Below are 18,050 nucleotides of genomic sequence, written 5' to 3' on the forward strand. Positions count from 1 at the left end.
GAGTTATGATGCAATCCACAGGGGAGAAGAAGTCAGTGCTGAAATTCCTCCTCTGCCATAAACTTATTTCTTCCAATTGCTCAGTACCCTAAAATTGAAAGAATTTGGGTAGAACTTTCTAGAAATTCCAATGCTTAAGTATCTCAGCATCTCTGAGCATCTTGTGTATCTCAGTCCTTCATCTCCAGTGAAACAGCACAGAACCAGCTCAGGAGAATTCCACAAGGATCATTAAAGACCTGGAATCTGAAGTCCATTCAGAGCCTACAGTAAGAAGGGTCAAACCAGTTCTCCAGTTTGGTTCCAAATGCTGCTACCTCGAACTGCAGAAGTCACAAGGTATTTTCTCCTGGAGATGCTGGGTTTGGACACAATTTAAGCCAAACTTCATTCAAAAGTCACTCAGAGACAGGATCTGCCACCTCAGGCTGGTGCAGCTTGGGAAGGGTTTGATCAATCCTCAAAGAGCATTTCCCCACCTTCTTTTTTAAATTTTTAGTTTTGTTTTTATTGAGCAGGTTCCCCCAGCTGAAACTCCTTCACACAGGACTGACATCCCAGAGAGAGCAGCTGGATGGTCCAGGACCAGAAATGCCATTTTAAAATGTGACCCCCAAAGTTTATTTTTGGCAGATGGGATTTTCCAGGTACAGAGCTGAGCTCCCTCCGTAATAGCTGAACTCAATTTAAGTTTGATCTATCAGATTATTTTCATTCCAACCCCTTTGGACACTTGCAACAACATTTCCCTTCTCCCTACACGGATTTAATTTGGTCGTGCACTGCAACTCTGCTTAGAAAGCTGCTTAGTGGCAATGTTTCAGAAATCTGAATCAAATTTTCCTGAGTGAAATAAAATTAGTTATCGAGGAAAGGATAATCCACTTTTCTTGGGGCAGAGGTTCCATATTTTAGGTAATGGTTTGAAAATACAATAATAACCCTAATAATAAAATGGCTCTGAGATCCAGTGAGTGCTGATGGCAGGCTGGCTACGGGAGCAGTCCTGGGATAAACTGGGAATGACTGGGAGCACTGCCTGGGCCACAAAACTACAGATTCCCACCAGAAATCTCTGAACTTCCTCACCTCTCTGGGCCTGGACCTGCCAAGTGCTGCAGAGTCATTTTAAACTGTGAGCAGAGCTCACAGAGCTGCTGATGTGGCCAAAGCCCTGCAGGGCTGGTGCTGAGCAGTTCCCCAAATTTGCCCATTTTCTGGGGCCCTTCTGGTGCCACCCCCACAGTTCCAGCCCCCAGCCACCCCTCCAGCTCTGCTCCCTCTTTAACTTCCAAGCCCTGCAGGGTGATTAAGCCAATTAACAAATGTACAGCCAGCTCTCCACCAGGAAGGGCTTGGTAATTCCCAAAATCCAGGTTCCAGGAGCTGCTGGTGGCTGCAGACGAGGTCACCCTCCCACTGCCTCACACACCCCCCAAGTCAGAGCATCATCTCCCCTCATCCCCAATTCCTCAGCTACGCCCTGCCCACCACCATGCCAGGAATTTGGCAACTCAGAAAGGACTGGAACCTTCTCAGGAACTGGGATCATCCATCAGCAAGAGAAGCAGAATCAGGAAAAAAGAGTAAGAACAAAATCATGGCCAGGGAGATGACCTGCCATGGAATTCCAGCTGGAAAAACCCTCTAAAATCATGAAGTCCAGCACAGCTGAGGCCACCACTTGCCCATGTCCCCAAGTGCCACATCCACACAGCTTTGAAATCCCCCCAGGGATGTTCCAGCACTTTCTGCTAATTGGAAGGTGATCAAGCATCTCCTGACAGTGGCAGAAATGACTGGTGGTGGCCTGTGAGTATCCCTGGCCACGCTGTGCTCACAGTGTGGCATCACCAAAAACGATGAAACTTTCTCAATCAAACCCTTTCCCTTCCTGTGGACCCCCACTTAAAAAAAAAAAAAAAAAAAAAAAAAAAGAAATCCCTTTAAAACAATTCCATCATGTTCCCAGAAGAGCTCCCAGGCTGGGGGGGTTCATCCCCCCTTTCAGCAGGAGTGGAAAGCAGCAGTTCCAGGCAGCTGGCAGGAGGGCTGTGCTCTCTCCATCCCTCTGGGAATGCCCACTCCAAACCCACCCAATTTCTGTGGAAAACCCTTGGCCAGTGAGGCCACACGGCTCCGTTTAGCTGAGCAAGCAAGGCTGGGAACCCATTAATTTGCTGGGTGAGTTATGGTTCCCTGCAGCACCTTTTGTTCACTGTCAAGGTTCTGCAACAATGACAGATGCAGCTACAGCCAGCCCAGAACTCCAGAATTTGATCTCCTAAATCATTCCAGATATTAAATGTCTCAGCGATAAGCCTGGCAAATGAATTCCTCTGGAGCTCACACTTGGTGCTGAGCACGAGGCAGGAGGGACTCCCCACACAGTGCCCTGGAAAATGATGCAGTGTGGCTCCCCAGAAAGGAACCAGAATCCCAGGAAAATTCACACAACTTCCAGTGGCTGCTAAAAGGAGCTGCAAATCCACCTGGATAAGTGAGGCAGCACTGTGGGGCATTAGGAGCTCACCAATCCCACTTTTAATAGCAGGAGCTGGACATGCATATAAAATTCCCACTTACCCTAGTAAATAAACAGAAAAGACTGCAGCAAAATAAAGAACCAGGGGAACACAGGCAGAATGCTTAAGCAGCAAGACACAGGCAGGGTTTCAGTCTGGCTCTTCTCAACCTCAGTATTAATCTTTTTCTTTTTTTTTTTTTCTTTTTTTTTTTTGTTTAAAACCATCTCCTTTCAGCCACAGCAGTCAGGAGAAGTGAGCAAATTTCACCTCAGCTCATTTACAAAGAGCACGGAACTGTTCAAAGGAATCCTCACCCAAAGCAGCTTAAAGCACGTAGAGGGTGGAACAATTGCTACTTCATTTTTAATTTCTCCAAATCACCATCAGATGGATGACAGTGCTTAGCCCAGGAAGGATTCTGCAGGCTTCATAAACAATAGAGGTATTACCCATTATCACACAAGTACAAATTAGTTTGACCTTTCCAGCTTTTTCATATGAGGCTTCCTTTTTTCCACTTGACTAGAGAAAATATTGAGTCAAGCCATGTTCTGCACTCTCCCTTCTCAGATGTATTTGACCAGTGTTTCTTCCCTAAATCTGCAATTAGAAGAGACTCATTAAACACAGAATTCTCCCGAGGAATTCTCTGGCTCAAGCCAGCACATTCCTGCTGCTCCCTGGGAGAGCCCCAGCCTCACTCTTGGTGCTGCTGCACACCTGCTTTTCCCATGGGGGAACAACGTGTGATGTGATAATTCCATGTTTGGATTATTGGGATAATTCCATAAGGGCTGGGAAATGATATGGAAATGTTGATGGGGCAGCAGAGATCATCTCAGACACATGGAATTGTCTGGGTTGGAAGGGGCATTAAAACTCATCCCATTCCACCCCCTGCTATGGCAGGGACACCTTCCACTGTCCCAGGCTGCTCCAAACCTGGCCTTGGGCAGTGCCAGGGATCCAGGGGCAGCCACAGCTGCTCTGGGAATTCCTGCCCAATATCCCATCCAGCCCTGGGAGCCATTCCCTGTGTCCTGTCCCTCCATCCCTGTCCCCAGTCCCTCTCCAGCTCTCCTGGAGCCCCTTCAGGCCCTGGCGGGCTCCAGCTCTCCCTGGAGCTTCTCCTCTCCAGCTGAGCACCCCCAGCTCTCTCTGGAGCTTCTCCTCTCCAGCTGAGCACCCCCAGCTCTCTCTGGAGCTTCTCCTCTCCAGCTGAGCACCCCCAGCTCTCTCTGGAGCTTCTCCTGTCCAGGTGAGCACCCCCAGCTCTCTCTGGAGCTTCTCCTCTCCAGGGGAGCACCCCCAGCTCTCCCAGCCTGGCTCCAGAGGGGCTCCAGCCCTGGCAGCAGCTCCATGACCTCTGGATTTGCTCCAGCAGCTCCACGGCTTTTCTGCACTGAGGATGGCAGGGCAGAGAGGGAAGGATGCTCAGTTCCTCCATCCTCCCTGCCCACAACAAACCTGCCTGATCCCTTGAAACCTCAGCCACCAACACCAGGTGGTTGGTGTAACTCTCCTTGTACAGACACATCCCTAGGAGGGCTTTTCATGTCTCCAAGGAGGAGAAGTGACCCCGTGTGCCAAGAGCTGCCAGGACAGCTTCCCTGGCCAAGCTGTGCACTCACTGCTCACAGACACACCTCCCTGCCAGGTTTAAAATCATTCCTCCTGGATAATCAGCACTTTCTGCCAGTGACTTGGAATGGGCTGGATGCAGCACAGGAATCCTCTGGTTCTCCTGATCATTTTGTGAGGAAACCGAAGGAGCTGGGGAGGAGCAGGCAGAGGGTGATGCTGAGCCAGCCACAAAGCCTGTACCTGTCAGCCCAAACCTGGGAGGAGCTGCTGCACGGGGCTGGGCAAGGAAAGAGGGAAAACTGAAGCTGGAAAAGCAGGGAAAGCAAAGGGGGACACTGAGCACAGAATCCTGACAATGACAGGATATTCCAAGGAGAAACTTGATACATTTTTCTGTCAATTCCTCAGAATTAAGGGATGCTAAGAAAATGATAGTGTAGCAATTGCGGTTAGAGGTGTTAAATCCCCATCCCAGCTAAAGCCTTGTCCTGCCTTAATCCAGGTGATGGAGCAGGGTGTTCCTTCTCCCATATGATGGAGCAGGGTGTTCCCTGGCTCCTGCCTTATCCCAGGTGATGGAGCAGGGTGTTTTTTCTCCCAGGTGATAAAGCAGGCTGTTCCCTGGCTCCTGCCTTACCCCAGGTGATGGAGCAGAGTGTTTTCCCAGCTCCTGCCTTCTCCCAGGTGATGGAGCAGGGTGTTCCCTGGCTCCTGCCTTCTCCCAGGTGATGGAGCAGGGTGTTCCCTGGCTCCTGCCTTCTCCCAGGTGATGGAGCAGGGTGTTCCCTGGCTCCTGCCTTGTCCCAGCCACGGAGCAGTTCCCAATGCTGTGGGATGCTCCGTGGGATCAGAGCTGTGGGCTGACTGCTGCCACCCTGTGGGACCCGTGTCACTCCTGGCTGTGCCTGGCACTGCCGGGATGCTCAGCACACACCTGATTTTGGGCAGCTGGCGGGGCTGGGAAACCAAATCCAGCTGTTCCCAGACAAGCACGACACACTGGGATAATCCTGACAGCTAATTCAGGAGCTGGGGATGTTTATAGATAGGATTTAGAACAAAGAGGTTAGTGAGTTCTGAGCAGAATAAGAACAAATGTTGTAATTCAGGCTCATTTGTAAGGCAAAGGTGACGCTGAATTGACACAATCCCTGTTTGCTCACACAGATCCAGGCCCTGCTCTGTGCATCACTGACAGCAGATTCAGGCTGAAACCTCTGCTCTCCTTCATATTTCATTCATTTCTGCTTCCAGCTATACATGCACAACAGAGGGCATGATACATCTCGCTAATTGAACAATACAGATCAATTAAATATGAAAAGTCGTTCTTGGATTGAAACCCTCTCAGGCAAATGTTCTACTCTTATGCTAAGTAACTCTTTTAAAAAGCTGGGAGTTGAGTGCTGTTCAGAGGGGGGGGTTTATTTTTCTATTTTTAGAAACTTGGAGACAAAGCCCAAAAAGATTCACCCATTCATTCATGCCGAGAGAGTTTTGACCACTGAGCAAGGTAGCAGTGAATAAAAACATTCCTATTTGATTCAAGTTCCTCGGTGCTGTTTGTGTGAGGTGAAGAAGCCCCTGTGCTCTGCAGAGATCACCCAAACCATGGCCACGGATCAAACCAGACAGAGATCTCTCTGCTCCAGGTTTTCTAGAGCTGGAAAGGTGTAAAAATGAGCGATGGGAGTCAAAACCAGGAGCCGAGGAGCAGGGAAAGCTGTGCCCTGAGCAGCCCCAGCAGCCCTGGGGCTCTCCCTGAGGCTTTTTGGGTCTCCACACTCCCACCACTGGGAGCACAGAGATGCAAATGTGTTTTGTTGTCTGGAAGCTTTCCCCAATAAAGCCCTGTGATCTGAATAAAAGGAGTTTAATAAACAGACAGGTTAAAATCACACAGGTTATTGCTGTGCAGCACCATTCACATTAAATCACCCTCCACAAGAGAGGTTTTTCCACCACAGTCACCCGGGATTCCCCCCTTTGTTCCCCTTCTGAGGCTCTAAATAAATGCAATGACCTGCTAAGCCTTATGTAAATTGGCCTTAAACACCACATCTCTTCCTCGGCTAAACATTTATATAAATAAATGATAAACACAGATTTCGCCCGAGGCCAACAAAGATACAACACTGACAGAACTTCTGGAAGAGCAAATCAGTCTGGGGTTAGGAGCAGCTCGGCTCAGGGGCTCCTGGAAATCTGCAGAAAACCAAAATTAACTGTTGGGTCTCTCAAGCACATCTTGCTCTCAGCAAGAACTGGGGAAACTCCAGGGTTGAGTCTGACTGAATCCAAAAACCAAAGAGGAGAAAAGATGGGGAAGAACCACCCTGGTGCTTTTCTTTTATCTATTTTATAACTTATCTCAACAGAACTTGGTGCTGGCTAGATCACAACCTGAATAAGGATGTCTGGCCAGATCTGAGACATCTCCACAAGTCCTGAAGGAATGAAACATCAACAGCTGAACAGCTGGGGGCTTGATGAAGAATTAATAGAAGAAACAAACATGGCAGAACCTTGTTTTTGAAACAATTTTTGAAATAAAACAATTTAACACAATTTTTAAAATAAATCCCTGCCATTTGGAAAATGTAAACAACAGATTATTTTTTCCAAGTCCTTCTGAAGTGCAATAAATGCATCACTTACCTCACTGGAGGCCACATGCTGATACATCTGTGCTGTGATTATGACCCTAAGCAAAATCCCAATTTACGTTGCAGAAGCAAAACTTCCCCCTTCTGCTCCACCTTCCTAAAGCTGAACTCTGCACCTGACAAACACCAGAATGTTTTCAAAATGCTTTGACCCTGATGGTTCTGAGGGCTTGACCTTCACTGATTTAACCCAGCAATTAAAAACACGCCAAGGACCCGTTCTTGTTCGTGGTGTTGGGTTGGGATAGATTTTCACCCTGCAGATTGAGATAAAATGACTGCACCCAGGGAACAGCCAAGAACGGAGTTACTTCCCAACATCCACACTTTCAGAGCCCTGCTTAGTGCACAAAACACTCCTCTCTCGGTTCATAACCAACGTGAAGCTCATTTGTGCTCAGATGAGAGGCAGATTTGACACAGATTTGACACATTTCGTTCGAGTATCCCCGGATCCGGTGGCTGCCGGGAGGAGGAGGAGGAGGCAGGGAAGAGCTGTGCACTGGCGTGAAGCAGTAAATCAGCTGGGTGTCATCATTATATATTTGCTTTGCTAATAATAAAAAGAATGAATCACTCCTGTCATGATATTGGTATCTGTACTGGAGCGAGCGCCGTGGCAGATCACGGTGAGGACGTGTGCTCGGCTCAGCCTTGGCACCTCGCAGCTGACATTGGTGGATTTGGGGTGATTCACGGCACTTTTTGCTGTGCTTGTGATTACCTTCCTGTCAGGGGCTGCACATCGCTCACCCAGCCAGCAGCACCAGCTCCCAAAGGGAAGGAAAATTCCCAACTGTTGCACCAAAGCCTCTTCAAAGGGAGCTGAATCCTCTGTGTGACAACGGGGCTGAGCACCAGGTCACCACCACGCCAAAGGAGAGAGCCAAATGATTCTGCAGAGACTTTGCCAGGTCATTCCAGGCCACACAGGGGAGGTGTGGGAAGAAACCCCAGCCTTCCTCTATTCTAACAGGGCTAAAAATAAACCTGTGATGATTTATGAACTTTCAAAGGCAGCAGAGTATTTTTAAGCAGCAGCAGCTTCTCCTGCTCTGTCTGCATCCCTGGAGCTCCCTGCTCGGCGCCAGGGCTGTGTCCACCCTGCCCTGATGGGAACCAGCCCCTCCAGAATGCTCACCAAACAGAATTAAGCAAGACCACAAGAGCAAATCAAAAGGCAGTGATCCATCCATCTCCTGGGTATTTTCCTTCACTCTGCCTCGTCTTTACCTCTGAGTTTTAAATATTCTTTTTTTAAATCAAGTTAACTCCACAGAACTGTCAGACAAAGCCAACTCCTGAAGCCAAGGTAAATAAGTCACATGGCACCAGAATATTTACAGAATCACTCCAAAGTTTTGCATCTCTGGGAGAAATTTTATGTGAGCTCACCCCTGATTTCCAGCTGTCCCTGATGGGGTAACACAGGAGTGGGTCTGAAACCAAGGAAATGTTAATTCCAGTAAATAAAGACCTGGAGAGCAACAAGAAGGACTTTCATGCATGGAGAGGTCCAAGTTTGGGAGCCAAGGTGGGCTCTCAGCAGCTGCTCACTGGCTGCCACTGCTGCTGTCCTTCCCTCTGGAATAAAAACTCCTCGGCCAAGCACTCAGGAATCAAACACTGGAGGGATTAACACTGGAAAATCAGCACAGGACACCCTGGGGAAGGATGGCTGAGAGACAGAGACACCCACCCCACGGCCAGGGATGTCCTTGTGGCCCAGGGCAGAGGACACATCACCCCTTGCCCCTCTCACCACACTGAAGGCACATCTGCCCTCCTCAGCCATCCCTGGCGAGCCCAGGTGAGGGACTGGCAGCTCCAGACATCCCTGGGAGCCCATGGAAAGGCAGGCTTTGGAGGCTGCAGCATCTCAGCCCATTTTCCAGGAGGCTGCAGGCACAGGTGAGCCGCTCCTCGCTGTCATTCACATTCCCAACACACTGTCATTGTGGAGAGCAGAACAAGCTTAAAATTCTGGGAGCGCCAGAAAGGCTGGGAGAGAGCTCAGCTCCCCTGCAGGAGGTGAGGATGGGAAAACCCTTCCAGCTCCAGAGTTTTGCCAGGATCACTCAACTCCAACTACCTGCAGGCACACCCTGCTTCCCTCCACTCTCACCACCCAAGAGCTGCCCCTGTTTGGGGCAGGAGACCCTCAGAGCCTCCCAAAAGGTGCTGTTTACAAACACAGCCGGAGTTTGGGGCTGCCTCCTGCACAGGGATGCTTCCTGAAATCCCCCAAGATCTTGTCAGAGGGGCTCAGCTCGCCCGGAGTTCAGCACGGGAGGGAGAGGTTGCTGCTCGCCAGAGGAAGCCATTGTCTCCAGCAGGCTGCCAAGGGGAAATTAGCAGTGTGCACACCTCTAAATGAGGCTGTACAGCAAGGAAAGAGGGATTAGCCGTGTAAAGTAAGTCCTTTTGGTATTAGATTAAAGAGGGGAGGTGACTTTGAAGGATTATTCAAGAGCCATTTAAGCAGTTTTCAGGGACTTACAAACGCAGGGTAAAAATGCGGCTCCTCAGATCCAGAAAAGAATAAAAGATTCGGTTTCCCGGCCAGGAAAGCAGAAGAAAAAGCTTCTGGGGAACCCCCTTAAGCGCAGCCCCCCACCGTGCTGCTCCCCAGGCTCGGTGCTGGCTGTGGAGCCCGGCTGTAGCATCACCTGCACACCTGGGCTGGAGCTGCTGCAGGAGCCACAGGCTCCAGGGAAGGGGCTCCGACAGCCACGATGGCACAGGGATGGGGCACGGCACCCCCTGGGCTCCCTGCCAGCACCGGGGCACAGCCAGCCACGCACCCACGGAGGGGCAGGGGGTGCTGGATGTTGGAAAGGAGCTCCGGAGTATCGCGACAGTCACAAGAGGAGCTGCCGCCAGTCCCCGCTCCCACCTCAGTGATTTATCCGCTGGGATGCGGGTCCTGGACCGAGCCATGGAAACCGGAGGATGGACAAGCACAACCACAAAAACTGACTTCTCCCTCCAGACAAACGTCCCCTGATTCCCCGCACCTCAGGGTGCCTCATCAACATGCTGGCTCTTAATCCTCTGCCCAAAAAAAATCCAGCGAGGGGAGAGGAATACGTGGCTCCAAGACATCAGACTGCTTTATCGAACGAGCCCTCCTCGGGGAAAAAAAAGCCCCTCTTTGGCTTAGCCTAAAAGGTGACGGGTAATTAGTATGGAAGATACAAACTATTGCCACTTGTTATGCAAGCAGCATCCTTTAATTTGTAGTTTCGAGAGCAAACCGTTCCTGTCTGGGATAAATAAAACAACACGCTGCGGTTTGTTGCTCACGACACGGGAGCAGCAGCAGCCTGGGGAAAGCAAAGGGAGCTCCAACTCCAGCCGGGAACGCGGCTGGAGCCGGCAAAAAGTTCTGCGTGCGCCTGGAGGGAGCATCCCAGCGCCCGCGCTCCGGGATGCGCCAGCGCTGACTCTGCGGTGAGCCCGCACTCAGTCAGGGGTGAGCCCGCACTCAGTCAGGGGTGAGCCCGCACTCAGTCAGGGGTGAGCCCGCACTCAATCAGGGGTGAGCCCGCACTCAATCAGGGGTGAGCCCGCACTCAATCAGGGGTGAGCCCGCACTCGATCAGGGATGCTCTCACACTCACTCAGGGATGCTCCCGCACTCACTCAGAGATGCTCCCGCACTCACTCAGGGATGCTCTCACATTCACTCAGTGATGCTCCCGCACTCACTCAGTGATGCTCCCGCACTCACTCAGGGATGCTCTCACATTCACTCAGTGATGCTCCCGCACTCACTCAGTGATGCTCCCGCACTCACTCAGGGATGCTCTCACATTCACTCAGTGATGCTCCCGCACTCACTCAGGGATGCTCTCACACTCATTCAGAGATGCTCCCGCACTCACTCAGGGATGCTCTCACACTCATTCAGAGATGCTCCCGCTCCGTGTCCGGGGCCCGCAGCCACCCCCGCCCGGTCCGGCTCTGCGCTGGCCGCGCACGGCTCCGCACGGCCCGGAGCACGGTCCGCACCCCGCGGCAGCTCCGGGGCACCGGGGGAACCCCGCGGGCACCGCGCTCCGCTCCGCTCCCCTCCGGCCGCGCATCCTCTCCGCCGGCTCCGCAGCCCGCCCGCGCTCTCCTTCCCCCGCGCCGCAGCCTTGCTTCAAAATTCCGTATTTATTCCCTATATATGTATATATATATATACACACATATATATATACACAGAAGTATATATACATATGTATATATTTTTATTTTTCCGCCGTGCCGTGCCGAGCGGTGCTTACCTGGGCGGGGCGGGTGTGACATGCCCGAGGTGCGCGGCTCCCGCAGCCCCGAGGTGCGCGGCTCCCGCGGCTCCCGCAGCCCCGCGGCCGCAGCATTGAGCGGCAGCGGCGGGAGCCGGGCGGGCTCCGCGCAGACCCCACCCCCGGCCCCGCCGTGCGCGGGGGGCGGGCGGCGGAGCGGCGGCGGCCGCCTTAACCCTTCGTGCCCCGCCGGTGCCCGCCCGGTGCCCGCCAGCGGCCGTGCGGCAGCGCTCGGGGTCCCCAGCCCCGCGGGCAGCATCCCCTGCCCTGCCCCCGGCTGGCTTTGCTGGAGGTGCGGCTCCATCCGCGGCTGCACCCGCACCCCGGGCAGATCCCAGCCCCTTCTCGTCGCGCTCCCCTCTTTTCCGCCATCCCCGACCAGCCCCGGTCCCACTGTGGGAGGCCACGGAATCCCAAATTACCGCTCGCGGCTTTTTTTTTATTATTATTATTATTATTATTACTTTTCCCCCCACTTGGCGCATTGCCCTCCGGTTTGAATCCCTGATTTGCCCTAATTGTCTCGCTCTTTAAAGGGAATCTCTCCTCACCCACCAGCTCTGCCAGCCTCTCTCTCAGCCCTTTGCATCCACAGTCTTCTTTCATCCCCTTCCCGTTCCTCCTCGTCCAAGAAATGCCCGTGCTGTGGAGGGAGGTGAGGATCCCGGGAGCACAGCGCACCTGGGTACCAGCCCGGCTGCTCCCAAGCTCTGCTGGCCGTCCCTGTGCCCAGGGATGCTCCCAAACCTTCCCCAGGATCCCTCATCAGGGTCTCTGCTTGCTGCTGTGAGGCAAATGATGAGCCACAAACTGCTTTGAAAGTCATGAGTTCAGGTTTAATAAGCAGCATAATGTAAAGGCACAAAGAAAAGGAAAAAAAAATATATTCAGAAGTGAACGTGGGACCTGTCTTTCCACCTGTCCCAACATCCTGGCCTGGGAAGTTCTCTTAAATGCTTGTGCAAAAAAAAAGCCTTGCCGTGCAAAGAGGGTATTCAGTCTTAACTGTGCCTCCCCTGGGTTTTGAGGGATTAAGTGAAACCCTTATTATGTTTAATTATCTCTGGAGTTGCTCTCTGTGCTTGCTGCCTTGCTTTATGGTTTAATAAACTGCACGTCGGTGGAAGCTGAGTGACAATTAACGTTAGCTCAGGTTGGGTTGGCGTTTGCTGCTGCTCACGGGTTCCTCCTCGATGGATGGGTTCATCCCCATCCAGCAAAGCCTCATCACTCACACAGCTCCCTGCTCCCAAAGGATCCATCCAAAAGGTTGGGAAGCAGCCTGGGCAGCTCAGGAGGTGGCTGAACCCAGTTCTGCAGAGCCAAGGGGTTGTGAGCTCTTCACGGAGCGGTGACAGCGCCCTGCAGCACCTCCAGGCTGATGGTCCAACCCTGAGCAGTCCTGAAGTACCTCTGGTGTCCTGGGAATGCTCAGCTCCTTTATCATGGAATCATGGTTGGAAAGGACCTCCAAGATCATCAGGTCCAACCTTGGTGATGGAGGGTGGCCCTACACCCAGTTCCTGCTCCTGGAGAGAGCAGGAGCTGCCTTTGCTGAGTCCTACTGAGAGTTTAAGGTTGGGCCCAGGAGTGAATCTACATCTAGAGCAGGCAGGAGTGCTGCACTCCAGGCATGCATGGAAGAATCCCCTTGTGTTCTGAAATGTTATATAAATGTTGTGTATTATTTGTGTAATCTCATCCTGATTTATACAGGAGGGGAGCCTGCTCAGCAATCCAAAATAAAGTTGAGCGCCAAGTGTTTTCAATTTGGGAGCGCCTGTGTCTCCAAGGTCACCTCATAAATCCTGGCACCGTGGCACGGCGCTGCCAATCTGTGCGGGGTGTAATGACTCTGGAGGGAAATCAACGCTGGAAACGCGGCCGAATTTTTCAAAGGGAGCATGCATTGAATGCATCATCATCATAACCCAGCTGAGCGTGCAACATCCTCGCAGGCAGCGGGGAGAAACATCTCCCACCCTCGGCTGGGTGGCAAGCAGCAGCAAATGAGAGCTGAAAGGTGAAGGTGGGAGCAGACAGATGGCTTCCCTGGAAAGCCTTTTGCTTGTGCCACCTTCCCTGCGCACCTTTAACTCACCCCTGAATGAACAAGCAAACCAGGTCACCCGCTTTTGGATTTTTTTATCCCCCAACAAATCCACAAATAAGGCCAAAGGTAGAAGAGTCAGCAATCAGCGCTTCCCGTTGAAAATTCAGGCGTATTCTCTTGAACAAATAGTCTCAAATACTTCATAAATCTGGCAAGGAAAAGTGCCTGGCGGGTTTTTAAGCTGGGTTGTAACAGCGGAGCTGACACTTTGAATCAAGCCTTACAGCTCGACCTTCAGAACCTCCTGCACCGCTGTGCCCGTGACTGACAGCGGGAGATCCCTGCCAGAGCATGGCCACCACATTTAGCACGCTCGTGTTAATTAGCTACAAACAAACCTCTCTGAATTGGTGTGGAGGCTGCCCTGTGTGTGTGTGTGTGTGCAGAGCTGGCCCCAAGTCCTGCCCTGGGACAGCGTCACAGAAGGTCCCCATGATGCCTTAGGATTTTAGTTTTTATGTTTTCTATCTGTTTGTAATTCTGCAGTTCTTTAGTGCAGAACTCCAAACTCCACACCCAGTGCCAGCTGCTGCTTCCCCACTTTGGGCAGACACAGCAATTCCTCTCCAGGCCTGGCAATCAAGGACACCTCACTGCCTCAGGCCCCAGAGATGGAAACAAAAGGGACTTGGAGGCAGCAAACTTGGGCTAAATGACTTCATTCCCTGCAGCTGGAATTGGAAAATCAACCCCCAAAATTCAAATGGACCAAACTTATAAAAGTGTAAAACCTGTGACCATTTTTGGGTGCAGCCCCTGGGGGGCTTTGTCTGCCCTAAATGTCCCTGCAGGCCTTCAATGAACAGAACTGCTTTTCATTCCCTTAATTCTGCCTGGCCTCTGTTTTTAGGTAGCCCCAAAAGTCATCACCAGGCTGACCTGCCATGTGCACCTGCACAGAGGAGAAAACACAGCCCTGCACAGCCCTGCAGCGCTGCTACAACCAGGAGTAGAGGTGGAGCAGGCACAGGCTGTGATTTATGGGTGCTGAACTCGCAGCCTGAACTTGGCAGAGGCTCCCGTGTTTAGGCTGCAGTTTGTGTAAATCTTAGGAAAGGTTTGGGCACAGTTTTACTGATACAGTAAGAGTTTGTTAAGCAATTCTGCTTTAAATGACTGCTGCAAAACGTCCCCAAGGTTTACACTGGAGTTTTGTCTGACCTTTAATTAAAATACCAAGGCTTTCTTTACATGGTGATGGCTATTTGTAAAGTCCTCCGAGAGTTTTATCTAAGTCCTGCTTGTATCTCAGTGATATCTCAGGGAGCAAGGCAGCTCACAAGGAATTTTGGAGAAATCTGCCCTTTTTTATCATCACCAGCCTTGCATTGTATGATTTTCATTTTAGGACAGTGCATCAAATTGATAATTTTTAATGTGATGCAGAAAGTAAAGTGTAATCAGCAACTGGTTGAGAGTTATTCATGGATGGGATCTGTAAATATTCTTGAGTCCACAGCTCTGTGATACCACAGGTGGGGATTTGTAGGGAAATAAATCCTTTCCACAAGGCTGAAGTGGATAAATGGCTCTGGAGGCTGAATCCCTGCTTGGGAGCAGGGAAAAAACTGAAGCAAACCCTTGGTGTTTGATTGTTGGCCATCATACCTCAGTGATTGTTTCAGAGCTCCACATCCCATGTTTGCTCCTCAATCTTTGGCCAAAGATGCCAGCTATTGCCAATTTCAATGGGATGTTGTGAAAATATGGATATTTAGCGCTGAGAAATAGTTGAGAACCAAAGATCTAAACCTACAAACTTTGTGCCTTCAGGTGTAGCTTCAACAACTTCTAAGTTGTTGTCTTAGCACAAAATACAGATTTCAAGGCACAGATTCCTAAAGGAATCTTAATTTCTTTAGTTTAATTCCAAATTCTTCTGGTCTATAAAATGTCTGGAAGACAACAGCAGTTGTGTCTGAATCAAGAAGCACAGGGAAAGTCTTTCACAGTTTAAAAAGCTCAGCTAAAGTAGTGACTGAGTCCAGAATCTTTCCATGGTTTTCATTGGACTATCTGTACCCAAACTCTCCCTGAACCTTTATAAAATTTCTTTAAGGCTCAAACTTCCTAATAACAGTCGATAATAATGCACATTTTTTATGACCAAATTGTGGAATTCGGAATTTTTTTAATGAAAATTATGCAATTCTCCAATGGTAAAACTGTAATTTATAACTCTAAATTAAGGCCTTAGGTTGCAAAGCAAAGAAAAAGCAGAATGGTAAAAAACCCTGAAGCTTCTCAGTCTAATAATTATAAATTATTTTTTTGGTTATTAAAATTCCAAGGTGACAGGCACTGCTACATTTTAGTAGTTAAAGAAACACAAGATAAGCTTTATTATCTGCAGTGAATTTTTTTTGAGAGTAGATTTAAAATGCAATAATTCAATTACCTTCGAAATCCAAATAAAATCTCACCATATTCCTCAAGCACGGCCAAAGGGACGTTTCCAATGCCATAACCTTAATAATGCCCACATTAAAAATGGTAAGAATAAATACTTTGAAGGCCCCCAGAATTCCGAGTGTGCCTCCACGATAAGGTGGTGACATTTATAAATGCCATGTGATTAGCATGTGAAGGGAGATACACATTCATTGTGTGCTCAGACCTATTAATCATCCATCACCCGATAAACATGGAATAAAATGCCCTCTCTGTTCCCTTCTGGAGTCCTTCAAAAGATGGCACTTGGTGCTGATAACTCCAACATTCCCTCAAATCCCTTAGCCCGGAGTTTATAACAAGAATTTTGGCTGTGTTCAGGCAGGATCTTCCTAAAGACCACGATGGGTTTTGGATGAAGGAGCCTCGACCAACAGCCTCATCAACCATGGGGCTGATTCTTCTTCCAAAGGTATCCAGGACCCCCAGGCACTCCCAGGTTTTTCTGTTGCAAATATTCCACTGAAAACTTTGGTTTTCAGGGAAGGAATTTCTGCATTAAGCTTCAAGAGTGGGGTTGGGTTTGTATGGGATATTGGGCAGGAATTCCTCCCTGTGAGGATGCTGAGGCCCTGGCACAGGGTGCCCAGAGCAGCTGTGGTGCCCCTGGATCCCTGGAAGTGCCCAAGGCCTGGTTGAATGGTGTTTGGAACAATCTGGGATAGTGGAAGGTGTCCCTTCCCTTGAGAGAATCTTTGGGTCTTTTCCAACCCAAACCATGTTTTTTATAATGAAGCCCCTCTAGCTTCAATCAGCCCCACAGATTCCAAGAAACCTCTACATGATCCTCCATGAGATGTGATCTGGGAAAAAGTGACAGCTGTCCCTCTCAGGGAAACCTGTGGAGACAGGCTCTCCGAGCCAGATAAAATTCCAAGTATCCAGAAGAAAATCAACTTGAGGCACTGAGGAGTTAATGTCACGAGACAAGAATTATCAAATCAAACCCTGCTCTGTCTTATCCAACATCTTGCCTGAAATCACAGTTGTCAGGACTTATTCCAGGGAAAGGAGTGAGAAATGTCTCCTTCTTCTGGGACACGAGGAAGGTGGAAATCCAAAAGTGTGAGATTTGATAGGTTTGTGTCAGCCCACGGATCCCACTGCCAACAGCGCTACGACAGCACCAAGGAATGGGAGAACTTCTGGGAACAACTGCCCAGAGGAAACTTTTTGCAAGGTTTTTTATATGAATACTCCCAAATTCAGGAGCTGCAGTGGCACTTTTGTACTTTCATCTGCCACAAACACACGCAGAGCTGCCCCTTTCACAGCAGAGCCTCCGCTCGCGGAGCAGCGGCGTGGGCTTGATGCGATCTCTCCACACACCACCCCTGGGGTTTGGACTGCATGAAAGTCACTGGGAGCTCATGAAAACCCCTTCAAAACAGGAACTGCTCTTCCCAGTAATGAGAACAGGAAAGGCTTTAAGATTTCCACTAGAATGGGAGCCACGGAGACAATTCTGAGCAAGACACAGCCTATTGTTAATGGACAGATAAGGAAGGCCAAAAATAGAACTGTATTAATTTCAGCACAGAAATACAGGGGAAAATATATTTGTGCCGAGGAAGGAGAAAGTCATACAAATTTTTATTTGAAAGATTTCTATAGAAATCCATTAAAAACAGCAGAGAGGGGTGAAAAAAAGAGAGTGAAGGAAAACATCTCTCTGCAGCTTATGAATAACAGATAAAGTTTATTCCAGTAATGATAGGGTACGTTTGTATTTGAAGAATAGTAGCCTGCCAATAATAAAGATAAAGACAAATACTTTCATGGCTGTTAGAAGAATAAAACAAAGCTGACTCTTTTTTTTTTCTTTTTTTTTTTAATTGAAACAATTATTTTTTCCTGAGGACAGTTGGGTACATTAGACAGATAAGTTATTAACTGTCACTTTTGGAGTTTTAGCTTTACACAGCAGTCACCAAGGCACAGATTGTGCATACATAATTTCCTAAAAGGGATTGTGTTATTATGGAAGTCATGTTAGCAGTGGAAGAACACGAATATTCCCGTTTAAGTCATTATCTGAGAATAATATCCTGAATTGGATCCATCCTGGGGGAGAAAACAAACCAAACAGCTCGGGCCCAAATGTATTTATGGTATTTATATAAACACAGGAGTGGTTTTAGATATGTGATGAGGCCAGAAAAATTCAGATCAGTGAAAACATCTTGTAGAGGGTTCAAAGTGCTGGACCACCATGAGACATTCCATGGGTCCTAAGGTTTATTTTACTGATCTACATCTCCATACCTCCCAAACTTGCAAAAAACACTGCAATTCCTTCACTTGTGGGAAATTTCCATCCCCTGAGGGACTACAATTAAAGGAGGAGTTGTGGAGCTGCATTAACTCAAATTAGAGCAGAGTATGGATGTCTTCTGCTGCCTGATGGTGGAGA

At 49.5% G+C, this 18,050-nt stretch overlaps 1 protein-coding gene across 3 annotated transcripts in view; it reads right to left on the reverse strand.

Moving 5' to 3' along the window:
* Positions 1 to 11,197, reverse strand: part of LOC111934941 (contactin-4) — a 263,405-nt gene extending 252,208 nt beyond the window's left edge. For 2 of the 3 annotated variants that reach the window (XM_086846912.1, XM_086846910.1), the window contains exon 1: positions 11,053 to 11,191. The gene's annotated coding sequence lies outside the window, so the exon portion shown is untranslated. Of the gene's footprint in view, positions 1 to 11,052 lie in introns of all 3 variants that reach the window. The other variant, XM_086846907.1, reaches the window with a different exon arrangement.
* Between the last annotated feature and the right edge of the window lie 6,853 nt (positions 11,198 to 18,050).

This window comes from Cyanistes caeruleus, chromosome 11 (assembly GCF_971803275.1).
Source record: "Cyanistes caeruleus chromosome 11, bCyaCae1.hap1.1, whole genome shotgun sequence".
Lineage (NCBI taxonomy): Eukaryota > Metazoa > Chordata > Aves > Passeriformes > Paridae > Cyanistes > Cyanistes caeruleus.